General features: G+C 40.7%; 1 long non-coding RNA gene across 1 annotated transcript in view; it reads right to left on the bottom strand.

Moving 5' to 3' along the window:
- Nucleotides 1-216: 216 nt before the first annotated feature.
- Nucleotides 217-16,026, bottom strand: part of LOC310745117 — a 57,879-nt gene continuing 42,069 nt past the window's right edge. The window contains exon 2 of the long non-coding RNA XR_014539953.1: nucleotides 217-328. This is a non-coding gene — a long non-coding RNA (uncharacterized lncRNA). The remainder of the gene's footprint in view (nucleotides 329-16,026) is intronic.

The following is a 16,026-nucleotide window of genomic DNA, read 5'->3' as shown; positions in this document are numbered from 1 at the left end:
GCACAAACAGGCCCCCCCGCAGCAGGCACCTTCATCGGAGCCTGGCTCCACATGAGAAGGAGCTGTGCCTACCAAAAGCATTTTTACTTGGCATTGTAGGAGAGGATATTAATACACAGGATTGTAAGTTGTTTTTATATGCAGTGACAGCAGCGAGAATATTATTGGCGCAAAAATGGAAGCAAAAAGAACTCCCGACGAAAGAAGAATGGAGGATGAAGTTGATGGACTATGCAGAATTAGATAAATTAACAGGAAGGATTCGAAACCTGCGGGATCAGAGATTCTTAGAAGACTGGAGTAAATATATGAACTATCTGAAAAGTAACTGTGATGAACAGATTACGTTAGTAGGACTGCAAGAAGTTTTGTAAGGTGGATTATTTGAAATATTGCAAGAGAATTATTAGTTAAGGATAATTAAATGTAATAGGAAATCAACAAATGCAGAACAAGTGATAAAGAACGGAAAATCATCAGAGGTGTTGAGGGAAGTCAAAAATATTGTATAAGATGTGAAGATATGTTGTATGACTGTTGGAACTGATGTGGTAAAAAATCAATAAAAATGTATGTGTATGTATATGTGTGTGTGTGTGTATATATATATATATATATATATATATATATATATATATATATATATATGAGAAGGAGCTGTGCCTAGGCTGCAGCTTCCCCACTCCTCCTGCCCTGGACTGTGGCGCAGGGGAGGGCGTCCTCCATGCACTCCTCCCTTGGGGGCGCACACCAACCCTTTGGGGGCATGCCTCACATATTGGTGTTTCGCAACTTTCTGACTTGTTGCAGGACCTTAGCCAGACCTAGCAGAGTATATGCAGAGTTCACGAAGGCAAGTGGCATTTGGCTGCAGGCAGGATGGACGAAGCAGGAACCAGTAACTTATACTTAAAGTGTTTATTATATACAGTGGACTATTTACAGGAACAGAACAGAACACGGATCTTTGACTAGCTCTCTCTTACACAACTCACAACTCTCAACCTCCAACTTCTACACTAGACACTGACTCAACCAACACATTCCAGTTAGTAGGCCATTAATCATTATTCCCATGTAAGAGCTTGACCAATCATGGAGCTGTCTCCGTGCCTCTGTATCACCGGGCAGACTTTACTCTTTTACACTGCCTTGGCTGTTGGCCAAACTCCTAACTGACTCTGTGTGAAGCTGCACATATTCAAAATCCCAACATCACACCCCTTGGGGGCAAGCCCACCCCGGTCAGAGTAAGCATATGCTCTGCTGCTGCCCAGGTCTCTTCGGTCGATCCCACCCCGAAAATACTAGGGGTGCCCCTAAAATTGATAGACAATAAATAATGATAAATGAATAAACAAATACAGAACACGCCCAATGGCTCCACAGCTGTGGTGGAGAGAGAGAGTAAGATAAAGAAAGTATTAATGTGTGACATGGGAAGTTTTCTGAGTTCTGCTTTTGGAACTGGCCACATTCTGTGCACGGGCCTTGAGCCATGATAATGTCTCTTACATTCCGGGATGGAGAGACGTGGGTTTGTAGGAACCTCTGAATTTTGCATAGCTTGAATGTAGCCTGCGGTACATATGTAAGAGTGACATCTATTGCTCTGCATATTTTTTTGCCTCTGGCCACACCAGGCAACTGGTGTATTTCAACACTGCACTTAGCTGGAAATATTCAATAAATAAATAAAAGGCACACCCAGGACATTGAATACCAGTTTGACTTTCTTGAAATGTCTGCAATGATTTGGACGGTTTTAAAAATATTGTTTTCCAGTGCAGCATCCTATACATATCTGCTTAGAATGAAGTCCCAATGAGTATAATGCAGTTTACTCCCAGGTAAGCGGCTGTAGGATTGCAGCCTAAATTACTAATATGGGGCACTTGGAAATATTATCTGTAGCTCAGTCACAGTTTTCTTTAACTAAGAGCAGGAAAAATGGATTATATTTTTGAAATAGATGTATGCTAAGGTTCTTAAAAGCTGTTCTAGAGGGAAAGAGAAAAATATAGGTATTTGCATTCTTCAAGACTTTTTTTTTAGCATTTTTTTTATTTCCCTATTAGCAAGCAGACTTTGACAAATGCTAATCTTGGCAGGCTTTACAGAGCTGCCTTGTAAATGAAGATTTAACTCATGTTCTGCAGGTACTATTAAAATTACAGAGGTTCAAAAAAGACTCACTGTCAAGCCATTAATTCCCATGGTGCTATTCAAATCTGCAAAAACACCATTTGAGAAGAATGATTGATTAACCGTGTCATGGAATAAAGGTCGTATGACAAACAATATTTTTCAGACAATAACGGTCTGCGTATTGGGAAGATTTACTGTTGTAAACACTTCTTAGCTGTAAACTAACCCATGAAAGTAAGAAGTATAATGCATATCTACTGCTTGGAATGAAGTCATTGGATACGATCCAAAGGTCCGCAGGGATCTGAAGTTATGGAGCTCCTCAGTTGCCAGCATATGCTTACTGTGTGCATCTCCACAGAGTGGTTGGAGCACACTTAGTAACTCCCAGTTGCAACCACGGTTTTTTGTGAAGTTGAGATCAAGTGTCAAAAACCAGTATGTGGAATCACCATGTATACAATTAGCCCAGCTTGTGGAAATGTGCTTACCTGAGTGATCCACTATTCAATAGGCCTTGCTCTCGGCTACCTGGGCATCGGATTGCAGCCTAAAAAGTCTGAACTGGCTAACTTAAATAATTCAAGCAAAAAAGGACTAGAAAGCAATAGGTCATGCTGGAAGCTGGATATTTCAGTATGACTCAATCACTTGTGAATGATTAACAATAAAATGATTTATTTTTATCTTCCTAGATATCACCTGCATTATTATTATTATTACAGTGGAATCTCGACTTACATCTTCTCGCGGAAGTTCCAAGTTGCGACCGTGGCAAACCCGGAAGTAAACACCGGGTTTGCCCTGATTCGTGCATGCGTGGAAGTGGCTTCTGCCATTTGTGCATGCACACAAGCGGCTGCCGCCTCTATGCATGCGCAGAAGTGCGCTGCCGCGAATGCGCATGCGCACAATGGCGCCTCTACTAGCGTCTGGTTTCGCCCCGTGGACGGGCTTCTGGAATGGATTACGATCGTAAGTAGAGGTTGTACTGTATTATTATTTGAATTTATATACCGCCGTATAACTGGAGGCCTCAGGGCGGTTCACAGAACAAAATCAAAATATAAAACCACAAAATATATAATCAAAATAAGAACAACAACCCAATATCCCCCAATAAATCCCAGTTTCTTAAATCTGTGTTCTGTGCAACAGCAAAATATAACAGTATTATTTCTATTTCTGACAACCATGAAACTACACCCTTAAAAATAATAATTAACCAGCATTGCCTGAACAGGTAAGCAGCTAAAAACCAATTTATTTCTTTTGATTCCTTAGAAGAAAACAATGTTTCTCCTTTCCTCCATTACCATATTGCATTTCTTTGATGAATTTCAAAGGATCTCCTGCACTTCAAAAATGTTTTTTTTTTTTAATTGCATTCCTAAGTGGTGGATAATTTTTTAGCTTAGCTAGATGAAAGTTGCATGCAAAGAATACAATGCAGCCAAAGTTAAGCACTTTTAGAACTATTGACCTCAGGGGGAGAGTTAAGAATGTGATTAAGTCAAATTCAGTTGGACTTTAATGTGCTTAACTTTGGCTAGATCATGCCCCAAATATAATTGCATTGTACAAGGATATTGGCAGAGAAATCCCTCTTCTAAGAGGGCAAGAGAGAAGAAGAGGTGGGCAAGCCACCAGTTCAGAACTCTGCTGGATGCACAGCAGCTGAGCAGAAGGGAAGGGGGACTGGAATTTGACCTTCTGCTTCCTTTCCAGTCTGATCCAGTCTACATTTCCCCTCCCATTGTGGTGGGAAGATAGATATACTAGCTCCATATTGTTTGTATTTTTCCCTGTTTCAGGGGCATGTCAGGGGAATAATAATAATAATAATAATAATAATAATAATAATAATAATAATTTTTTATTATTTATATCCCGCCCTCCCCAGCTGAAGCCTAACAACAATAGCGGCTAACAACAATAAAATAGTACAACATTATAAAATCATTCCATTATAAAATTAATTCAACTCAAAATGATGGCAGCCATTAGGCTAAAGTTCTGTGAAGATGGCCAAAGGAGGGAGTCAGGCTGTGCCCTGACCAAAGGCCTGGAGGAATGGGAAGGCTGTGAGTCTTCCCAGTTCAAATCTCTCCCCAGTTCACCTCCCAGCATGCCCCATATCTGTTCCCAGCCTGTACCAATATTGGACCGATGATGGTGGTAAGCCAAGAGGCACAGGGTTTTCCACAGTGGCCAAGGAAGAGCCGTATGAGGTTAGAGTTCACCCTCAAATGTATATGTTTGGTGCAAATCTCCTCTGGTTCCACCCAGATCACAAAACCTGTATCTACCTAGCCTGCGCTAATTGGTGGTGGGGCACATGTGCTTTTCTTGGCTAAAAGTGTGTGTTAGATGGCAGTGCTACCTCATCCTGCTCCTCTAATGCCAAGCACAGAGGAGACTTACTGGTATTTGCAGACCACAGGGGCCTTCCTTGACACCCACAGTATACCTTCCCAATTTCATGTCCCCTGCTGCAGTTTGGCTTGTTGTAGCCAGAGGTGCCACCTTCTCTGGAGGACTGAGGAGGCCCACACACAACGCCGCGCAACGTCCTGATGTCACACTCATGATGCCGCGTGACATCCAGGCGCCACACAGGGGGCCGTCTGAATATTAAGGGGGCCTGACCCCTTCCTAAAAAAAAGATTTGGGGAGCCACAGTGCTCTCCAGGAGCCAGCGCCCTTAGTTGTAGTCAATAGAATAGGCTGTGGTGTGTAGTTGGTTGTGGGGTGCCCACAACAGTTTATGTGGTTTGCAAATAGCCCATAAGGTGAAATTATTGGTGACCCCGGCTGTGGACTTTAGCAAATACAATTTCATAGGAATATTGTTGTGAGTTGAAAATTGTATTAGTACTCAGTGAAAAATATACACGTCTCTCTTCAGTCTTTACCACCGTCATCCATTTACTAATAGTCTGTTTCCAAAAGTTGATTCCTGGCAATAGAATTATTCCTTCAAAAGGTAAGGCAAGCAAATTAAGCATACTTTATCTTTATAAAGAATGAATGCCATGCCTGTTTAAAGATTTGTTTCTCTTTCAAATTGAGTAAGTACCTTAATTTATAAAATTGTTGCAATAAAGCAAACCATTAAGGGCTCCTATTCCATGCCACTCTAAGCTCCATATACAAATGTGATACATTGATAAATAAATTAAAATGGCAGCTGAAAGATTGCTAATGATAAAAGTGAATATAATCACAGTAAAACAAAACTTTTATTTATATGCTTAGCATACCCTTGGGAACATTAAAAAAATTAGAGGAAAAGAGATGACTGTAATCACCAAACAATATTTCTGTCATGGTCAATAATTCACTGTCGATATAAGATTTCAGCTGCTCATTAAATATTTTCTTTCCATAGTGTATACAGTTTGTTTTTTAGTATAGAAAATTAATCCTTGTTGGTTATGTGTTGCCATTTTGTACTGCTCATTCTTTTCTTTTCTTTTTTCCAAAAATGTGCGAACAAGAGAAAGTGATGAGCAATTGGAAACGAATGTTCTATTTCTTAAATGAGATATTTTTTAGGCTAATGAATAAATACCACTAGCATGAGGTAACAGAAGCCACCAGGCCTAAATGGTTCATTTGCATCACGTAAATTGGAAAGACATTATTTGTCCCACATCTCATGCAGTCTACAAATATTAGTTGAATTGGAGTGTTGTTTGGCAGAAGGTTCAGAAATGTTCCCGTAGCTGCTCTGAAAGAATTGATTCAGACAGTACAGATAATAAGTCTTAATGATGCCTCTACACAATGTAAACTCCAGATTCATTAGAAGGCTGAGTAGGAAAAATGTTGAACATCTCATCCAGGGGGGGAAAAAACCCCTCGGAGATAATCAGCCTATTTATGTCTCTTTTATTCTTCAAACAGAACCATAGAAGTTTGCTTCACACTTCCTTGCCACCCACAGATGACCACACTAATGGGTAGACTCTGTGGTCCATCCCCCCCCCCAGCGATCACATGATCCTGCACCCCTTTATTGTTAGTAATGAGTGAAGGAGGCTAGTTTTCATTGATTGATTAATTGATTCATACTTCACATTACCTCTCCACAAAACAGCTTGCAGATAGAAGTATAGGCAAGAGAACAAACACAATCCCAACCAATGGCAAACATAAGATTGACACAACTGCTGATCTTAAAGGATGGGCAGATTCCCAGAAGAAAAGAGAGCCATTCAAGAAGCTTGGTCCCAAGGGTTTATTGAACCTGCAACTACACTCGGAAATGAACTGGGAGTGGTAGCCCATCTAGGAAAATTAAAACTCTGATTCTATTTTTTTAAAATCATTTTTATTGATTTTCCAATAAAAAACATCTAGTTAATATATCCAATCATAATACTCCAATTAAAATAAAAAACTAAAATTAAAAAGATCAAATTATAGTCCAAATTATAATTATTAATTTTTCAGAGCTCCCCACGGTCTGGATCTCTGAAGCATATATCCACATCTCAGTCCTGCCTCTCTTCGTTGTTTCCATATTTTCCACATTTCGATTTTGACGCTTTATAATTCTCTGTCCCTGAGTCCACGATTCTAAACCTCTGCTGCCTTGCAGAACATCTTCGGGGGAAGAAAAAAAATAATGAGTAAACCCAAATCTGGAGTGGAGTCCCCAAGATGATTGGATGCTTTCATTTCTTTTCTGTGCATGTAACTATTTTCAGAACACGCCTGAATGGAGGAGTGTGGTATCTATCTATCTATCTATCTATCTATCTATCTATCTATCTATCATCTATCTATCTATCATCTATCTATCTATCTATCTATCTATCTATCTATCATCTATCTATCTATCATCTATCATCTATCATCTATCATCTATCATCTATCATCTATCATCTATCAATCATCTATCTATCTATCTATCTATCATCTATCTATCATCTATCATCTATCTATCTATATCTATCTATCATCTATCTATCTATCTATCTATCTATCTATCTATCATCTATCTATCATCTATCTCTATCTATCATCTATCTATCTATCATCTATCTCTATCTATCATCTATCTATCTATCATCTATCTATCTATCATCTATATCTATCATCTATCTATCTAATCATCTATCTATCTCTAGAAATTATTTTGCACAAAACCAGAAAACTGCAAAAATGTGTGAAATTTTACAATCTCCTGAATGTGTGCTTTTGCACATTTCCTGGACAGGATTTTTTAAACAAACAAACAAACAAACAAACAAACAAACAAGGTGCTTGTGCATCTATCTGTGTATTTAATCAGAATTAAATTTGCAGTATTTAATCAGAATATTGGTTGCAATACATCCGGAATTTTTCAGACACGTCCAGAATACTGCAGTTGGCAGCAGTGTCTGGGCGGAAATCAGTAAAAAAATGTCTGGGAAAATCCGGATGTATGGCAACCCATGTTGGCAGTGTCGTTTTTGCCGATTTTCCATAAAAATAGCTCAAAAACATCTCAACAACATTTTTGTCTGGATTTTCACTGTTTGAAATATGGGAACCCTGGAATAACAGAACCAAAAAAAAGGGGGGGGAGCGAATGGGAGAGCAAACACAACATGGAACACCTACTAGCACGAACTAGTATGTTCCTCATGTGTAGACTATTCCAATCTAATTTGATTGGAGGGGGGAGTGGATTAACAGCAAAATTGTGTTCAAATGTGAAGAAACCCTGTGACATGCTATACTGTATTTTAGTCTCATTTTCTAAAAATGTCCATACATAGTTGTATAGCCTAGATATCCTTGGTTAGGCCGTAACATCTTTGTTTTGACATTAGCATCTATGCAATTAGCCCTTCCGTTTGAAAGCATAGCTGGTTGAAAATCAGATTACAGGTAATAGATTGGGTTCATAATCTGGATTTTACGATTTATAACTCTCTGACTGAAGAACATCTGGTTGTGGCTGGAGAAGCTGCAGCAGTGGAAAGCAGCGGATGAAGACAAAACCTCAGAAGAACAAAATATGTCACATTCTAACCACACAAAGTAGAGCCATTCATTTCCAAAGGTTAAATCTAGAGGGCAGCATGAGAAGCCCTATTGACAATCTGGGATATTTTGCAATAGTAATGCAGATGCCTCAAATCTTGTGTGGCAGGTTTCCTAAACCAGGCTTTCTGGAAACAAAAATGGCAATAATTAGCAAGTTTATGGTCAGTGTAATGTTTAATCTGATTGTGATTTACTGAAGGGTAAAGTATATACACTTGGATAGGCATGCACACATTAAATTTGCTCCACTCTGTTGCTTGATAGCAGTGTGACTACTGCTTCATTAAGAAAAATTAATTTTTCCAGGTGAAAGTAAATGCTGGTTAAACGTATTAAACCTCCTCACATCAAATAAGCAGGTTTAAATGGCCCATTAAGATGCTCTGAAGTCTTTTCTCCAAGAGGCTGTGTTAAAAGCATTATGTAAATGAGTTGGCTATTCAGTGGCAGCAAAGTAGCTTTTTGCCTAATTCCCCCTGCATCCACAGTAACCTAGTTGGGCACTCAAAATGGAAACAAATCTAGAGACTTACTCATTGGATTTCCTGCTTAAAATATCTCCCTCTATAGTCACAAATGCAAATGAATAATATCTCAAAGATGGGAAAAACCAAGAGAGTTTTTCCAGGAAAAATAGCCTATGGGCAGGGAGGTGCGGGGATGGAACTTGAATCCAGTGGCGTAGCGTGGGTTGTCAGCACCCAGGACAAGGCAAGTAATTTGCGCCCCCTAACCCGTGGATTTGCGCCCCCTAACCCTAACCCTCAGATGTTGCGCCCGGTGCGGCCGGCCCCCCCTGCACCCCCCACGCTACGCCACTGCTTGAATCACATGGGATCACTGATCAACATGTGTTGCTGTGAACAACAGAGCTAATTGTAAAAAAAAAAATGATCTGATTTGAGATAAGCCCTTCCAAAGGATTGTAGTAAGCATTCCTTAAATACAGTGGTGCCTCACAAGACGAAATTAATTCATTCCGCGAATTTTTTCGTCTAGCGAATTTTTCGTCTTGCGAAGCACGAAATCCCATAGGAATGCATTGAAAATAAATTAATGCATTCCTATGGTCAGAAAAAGTCCAAACAAAGCCAAATTTGGTACAACAAGAGTTTCTTAAGTGCTCTTTAAAGTCACACATACTGTAAAGAGCATTTCAAAATTCAAACCCAGAATTTTTTTTAAAAAACAGCAGAGTGGCCCAATGGTCACAGAAAATCATAAAAATGCAGAAAAAAAAACAAGCTTCCAGATTCTTGCAAACCCCTCCCCAACTGTTCCCCCAGCCACCCAGCACACAGAAATTCAAATCCAGAATTTTTTTAAAAAAAACAGCAGAGTGCCCCAAAGGTCACAAAAAATCATAAAAATGCAGAAAGCACACACACAAGCTTCCAGATTCTTGCAAACCCCTCCCCAACACCAAGTCCTTGAATTCCAAACACCCCAACCCAAAATCCAAAACCCCCCCAAAAAGTTTTAAAAGCTTAACTTACCAAATGGCTGCAAAAGAAGTTTTGGAAAAGCTTCAAAAATCACCAAAGTCTTTAAAAACCTCAAAAAAGGCTACTATGTACACTGCGTTCTATGAGTTGCTCCTCAAAGTCAAGTCGCAACTGTATTAACGGTGTTAAGAAAAAGGAAACAAACTTGCAAGACGTTTTCGTCTTGCGAAGCAAGCCCATAGGGAAATTCGTCTTGCGAAGCAGCTCAAAAAACGGAAAACCCTTTCATCTAGCGAGTTTTCCGTCTTGCGAGGCATTCGTCTTGCGAGGTACCACTGTACATACAGAACTGGAACTTGGCTACCAGATTGCATGTCCACAGACTTCATCTGCCCTTTACGTAGGAGAAAATGTGTAATGTCAGATACCATCCTTAAACCACACAAGTTATGTAACCTTGTTCATCAGCTTTGAATATTGCAATGAATATTCTGTAGCAACCTACAAATAGCCATCTTTTGTCTGGTGTAGTGACCAGGATATTGTCCAACAGACACAAATGGCTGGAATATGTTTATTCAGATGCCTATGACAATTGGTAACTACTACCAGCCAAGCCGGGGACACGGGTGGCGCTGTGGGTTAAACCACAGAGCCTAGGACTTGCCAATCAGAAGGTCGGCGGTTTGAATCCCCACGATGGGGTGAGCTCCCGTTGCTTGGTCCTTGCTCCTGCCAACCTAGCAGTTTGAAAACACGTCAAAGTGCAAGTAGATAAATAGGCGGGAAGGTAAACGGCGTTTCCGTGCACTGTTCTGGTTCGCCAGAAGTGGCTTAGTCATGCTGGCCACATGACCCAGAAGCTGTATGCTGGCTCCTCGGCCAATAAAGCGAGATGAGCATCACAACCCCAGAGTCGGTCACGACTGGACCTAATGGTCAGGGGTCCCTTTACCTTTACCAGCCAGGCCACACCTACTATCGTGGTAGTTCTGAGTGTGTGTGTGCATGAAATGGGGGGAAACAGTTTAGAGTACAAGTGGAGGCTATAGTTCAGCAATCATCTGGAGGGCCACAGATCTCATAATCTCCTGACCATAAGCCATGCTGACTGAGGCTGATGGTAGGCAGAGTCAACCAAACCTGGGGGGGGGGTGGCCTTAGTTTCCTCACCACTGGTTTAAAGTGATGACATGTAAGCCAGGAAGGCTGGAGCAGGTCTGAATTTTCAAGCTAGCTTGAAGGCAGCATCAATGGAATGCTTCTCGCTTTGAGGAAAACTGATACGTCGTCACTGTCAGCTCCAGCTCAAAGATGCTCAGAACAGCAGGATAAGCTAGAAATTGGCAGTGTTTAAATTACAGAGCTAAAGCAGAAAATCTCAGAATCCTGGGCAAAGAAAACAGACTGCACTTGGTGCTGAAAAGGCAGCAGAAGTAATGCCTGATGAACATCTCTGACGCTTATAGAGATGAGGCGTTAACATTGAGAAGGCTGTTTATCAGGTTACCATCCACCTGAAGGCAGGGGGCCTGCTGAAGGGCTACTTTGGAAGAAGATCTTAACACCTGGACAGGTTTATGGGGAATAACTTTGAACTGTGCTCAGAAACAAGGAAATCTGCTATACATTTTGCCTGTTCACTATGTATTTGCCCACCTCCTAGCATATTGTAACCCAATTTTGCATGATGGTTCCTGAGCTCAAGGAGCAAGTTTTCACCTATTTTTGGAAACAATTGGGTGCCATTTTGAATTTTGAAATGGTACTGATTTTTTTTTCTAGTTTCTTTGAATTCCCAAGCAACGTTGGGTCTGAGACTGCTCGTCTTCAATAAATAAAACCGCAGAGAGGATCTCCCAGCTTTACAATATAGCACTGTTATTGAAGGTACCTGCCTGATTTTCCATGTTCAATGTGTTTGTTTCTGAAAGATCAGAAATGGTAAAAAGGCCAGAAGCTTATACAAGTACTGCACCAGTACTCATCACTCGAGTGGAGAGTACATACTTGTAGTCTAGTTCCTTGTAGCATTCTCAGTTATATATAGAGAGCCCTCCATGTATACAGCTGTTTGTGTGAGGACTCTGAATGAACACAAGTAAATTGGGGCTGGAATTTAAAGCCACTAATCTATGTGCACAGTATCCTTAGTTGTTGGATGTAACCATGGATACTGAATACATGAATAGAGATAGGGCCTCTAATGACTTTGTGCCATAATGCACATTCCAGATAAATCCAGAGCTTTCATTAGGACTGTGAATGATTCTTTCATGTGCCCTGGAGACTATAGAATCTGGTCTGTGGAACAGTTTTATACAAGGAAATCCAGGCAGCCCACATGTAAGAGCCAAAGAAGGCCTAGGTGGTTTAGAAGCGGGAAAGTATGCTTATAGTAACTCTCATAGCTTCTTTGATATGTGTTGCCTTATTTGATGCCATATTTTGATTGCTATTTCTGAGTCAGTAATGGAGAAAGATAAAGGTGTAAGTGAAGCATGGCAAACCAAAGGGTGCTTGTGATAAATTCTAAGCAATAATATTGCACATATTGCCAGCTGTAACCAGAGCAGAAAATTTCCAGAGAAAAATATGGCCGCAATTTATGCTGAAGTTTACACTGATTAGTATAAGGGAGCTGTGTGCTTTGTGTTCTGCTCAAATTAGTCTTTTTGCAGATGGAAATAAGTTTTCTTACCCAGAGTATAAAATAATACAGTAATGTATAGCGAGGAAAGCAGTTCCATAAAAGATTTCAACAATATGATTGTAGTGTAATAAAACTCTAGTGACTGGACAGTAGAATCTGGCCCATTAGGGTGAATGAAGCACTGCTCCATCAACCAACCCAGCTTCTTGGGCTTCCTATTTACAACCAGTTATGTGAGGTAGCACATCCTGTCTGCTTCCTCCTCTCTAGCCTTGCTGTTGTCCATGTGGAACTCAGCAGGGAGAAGGATGGGGACAAAAATAGCTGAGGCTGGATAGCTCAGTCGGTAAAGCGTAAGACTCTTAATCTCAGGGATGTAGGTTCAAGCCCCAAGTTGGGTAAAAGATCCCTGCATTGAAGGGGGTCAGACTTAGATGACCCTCATGGTCCCTTCCTATTATCTTGCTTTGGCTCCATCTACTGCTGGTCTTCCTTTCTTCCACCCTACCCATCCAATGAGCACCAGTTACTTCTGAAAGAGTTAATAGAGAGCTGGGACACGGGTGGCACCGTGATCTAAACCACAGAGCCTCTCGGGCTTGCAGATCGGAAGGTCGGCGGTTTGAATCCCTGCAACGGAGTGAGCTCCTGTTTCTCTGTCCTAGCTTCTGCCAACCTAGCAGTTCAAAAGCATACCAGTGCAAGTAGATAAATAGGTACCGCTGTGGCGGGAAGGTAAACGGCGTTTCTGTGTGCTCTGGTTTCCGTCATGTTGTGCCAGAAGCAGTTTAGTCATGCTGGCCACATGATCTGGAAAGCTGTCTGTGGACAAACGCTGGCTCCCTTGGCCTGAAGCGAGATGAGCGCCGCACCCCATAGACACCTTTGACTGGACTTAACCATCCAGGGGTCCTTTACCTTACCATACCTAATAGGGAGCTAACAGGCACCAGTTTGAGGAACTGCTAAAGGTCAGTTGACTTAAAGGCTTCATAAACCTTGAGCCAACAAATACATTCTGAGAAAAAATAAGAAGGGATGAGACTTCTTTAAGAGAATGTCTTGGTTGAAGGAGTCCTGTGAGGCAGGGTGGAGAGACGGAAAGAGCCGTTTTCAAGTTGAGGTCATGTTAATATTTCCTCATGTGGAACTTCTTAAAAGCTTTCCTTGCCAGAACATGAAGTTAACTTAACATTTCTGAGGTTTGAATGGGGAACTCTTTGACCACCTGGTGCTGTGTGGGAAAGCCAATTCTATTACACCCGAGTATTGTTTTCAACTTCAGTTGTAAATGAAACGCATAAGGGAATAAACATTGAGAGGAGGCAGTGTGTTTTCCCAGTCTATTTTTCCTTTGTAGCTACTTGGCCAGCATAATAGGATGAATAGAAAAACCCTTCTGGGATATATTTAAATAAGGTTGCATGAGTGGTTGTCATGAATACCTTTCCACTGTGTAAGTCATGCGGCTGAGGTTTTCCAGATCTTCTGTTTACTGGGATTCACTTGGATCCCTTCCCCCTTAAACACCTGTTAGTGTTACAAAGGACAACATATTTCATTAGTCGTTTTAATTTTTTGAAGTAAAGGAAATTAGACAAGTATGCAAACCATGCCATGATTATTGCATTTCTCTGATGAAAAGACATCCTATTCCATTATTATTATTATTATTATTATTATTATTATTATTATTATTATTATTATTTTACTATTTATACCCCACCCATCTGACTGGGTTGCCACTCTGGGTGGCTTCCAACATAATAAAACATTAAAAATTTAAAAAACCAAAAACTTCCCTATACTGGGTTGCCTTCCGTTGGCTCGGGGGTTGAATGATTCCATACCCTCCAACATTTCTCTGATGAAAATAGGGGCATCCTACCATACTCTACAACATTTCTGCAGTGGGACGTCCTAAGGGAAAGAGGGACATTATGGGATCAAATCAGAAACTGGGACAGCTTCTGTAAATCCAGGACTGTCCTTGGAAAATAGGGACACTTGGAGGGTCTGTTATTGGTACAGACTAAGGAACAAATGGACTTTTCCTTCTAATGGAGCCGCCCAGAGTGGCTGAGGAAATTCTGTCAGATGGATGGCACTCTCAGGCCAGTCTTCTTCATTGGTCCTGCTCCTCACTCTCCTTGTTGAACCCTGATAATGCTTTTTCTTGCCTGGAGGGAGAAATATGTGTATCTGCTGAAACCACTGGAATTCTGTGGTTGGAATATAGCCTACTCAGCAAAGGTTAAGAACCAGATTCATTGTCAATATTTTCCTACTTACTGGTGTTGCAGCAGGCATAAAGGTTAAAGGTATACACACATTTTTGAATGGATGCACATCCTGACCCCTCGCAAAATGTTCCGTTCCTTTCAGGAGAGTGGGTTACATATGTGTGTGTTCAGACATGCACCCTGTAACACTGCATAGCTGAAAACAGAACTTGCACATCTGAGAAGCATTCTGTCCCTTTGGGTCCATTAACATAACACGGGTCAGAAAGAATCTTTCATCTACACATGGTAAAGAGCCAATCACCATGAGACCTGATTTATAGGGCAAGCGTATCTATGTTACCAGAGGGTAACGGAGAAAGCAAAGCAATTGCGTTGGTTACTAGTGAGTCTGATTATCTGAAGTTTTATTTATTTATAATTTATTTGCAATCTGGGAAGGCTGAGTCCAGTCCCACTCAGCCTGTAGGACATAAGCTCTGGAGATGACTAGTGGTTCTCGGTCTCTGCTTGTTGCCCATTGGCAAAATGGGAATGACAAGGACACTTACATTTTAAAAAAAACCCCTGCCAGTTAAGCCATGGTATTTGAAAATGAAGAGTTAATTAGTCAGGCTGTGCTCCTAATCCCACTTACCTGGGAGTCAACTCCATTGAACTCAATAGGACTTACTTCTGGGTAGACATGATTGGGATTGCATTGTTAGTTCAATGGGCATCAGGAGAAGTCCTAACTCCAGGCCTAGGTTTGATGATGGTTGGATGGCTCTGCTTTGTAGCAGAGAACAGACAAGAAGAAGAAGAAAAGCCTCCAAACACTTTCAAAGCTGGGATTCAAGAAAGCATGTTAATTATTTGCATCAACCTTGTATGTGCTGGTTGCTTGTGTAAATGATTGGCCTTTTGGCAAAGCACTTTGTGACCGAGCCAATTTATATCATTGGCATAAGTCGCCTTCACTTCACCATAGGCTCCTGTTCAAATAAATAGCTTCTGAAAACACAAGGGTAAGAAATATGGCAGAGCAGGTTGGAAAGGCCAACGGACAAGTGCAAAAGGACTGCTGCAGTGTGAATACTGAGTGCTTATTTTATTATAATGACTAATGGGTTATTTAAAGCAAAAAATAATTTCTTTCCTCTTTTTCTTATTAAGGGATTCAGGCCAAAGTATATCGGTCAATTAAAGCAGAACTAGCCAGCCTTGGCATGTAGGCTGGCATTTTCATCTTGAAACAATTGCTATTTAATGAGCAAGAAAGAGACATTTTGAGGTTTGCTGTTTATTTTTTATATGGTATCCATCTCTGTACGGTTCAAAGGCAATGTTTCTAATGTACAATGGAAAAAGTTTTAGATCAACTGGACCCCAATAAACAGCTCCATTAAACTGCCTATTCACCCTATTAAGTATTTTCAAAAGTAATTTAAAGTCTCAAAGGTATCTCTAATAAGTGTGCAGGTTTTTTAAAACTGCCAAGAACAATTTAAAA

The sequence above is a fragment of the Podarcis filfolensis genome (assembly GCF_964270895.1).
Source record: "Podarcis filfolensis genome assembly, chromosome: 11".
Lineage (NCBI taxonomy): Eukaryota > Metazoa > Chordata > Lepidosauria > Squamata > Lacertidae > Podarcis > Podarcis filfolensis.
This window is presented reverse-complemented; position numbering and strand designations above follow the sequence as displayed.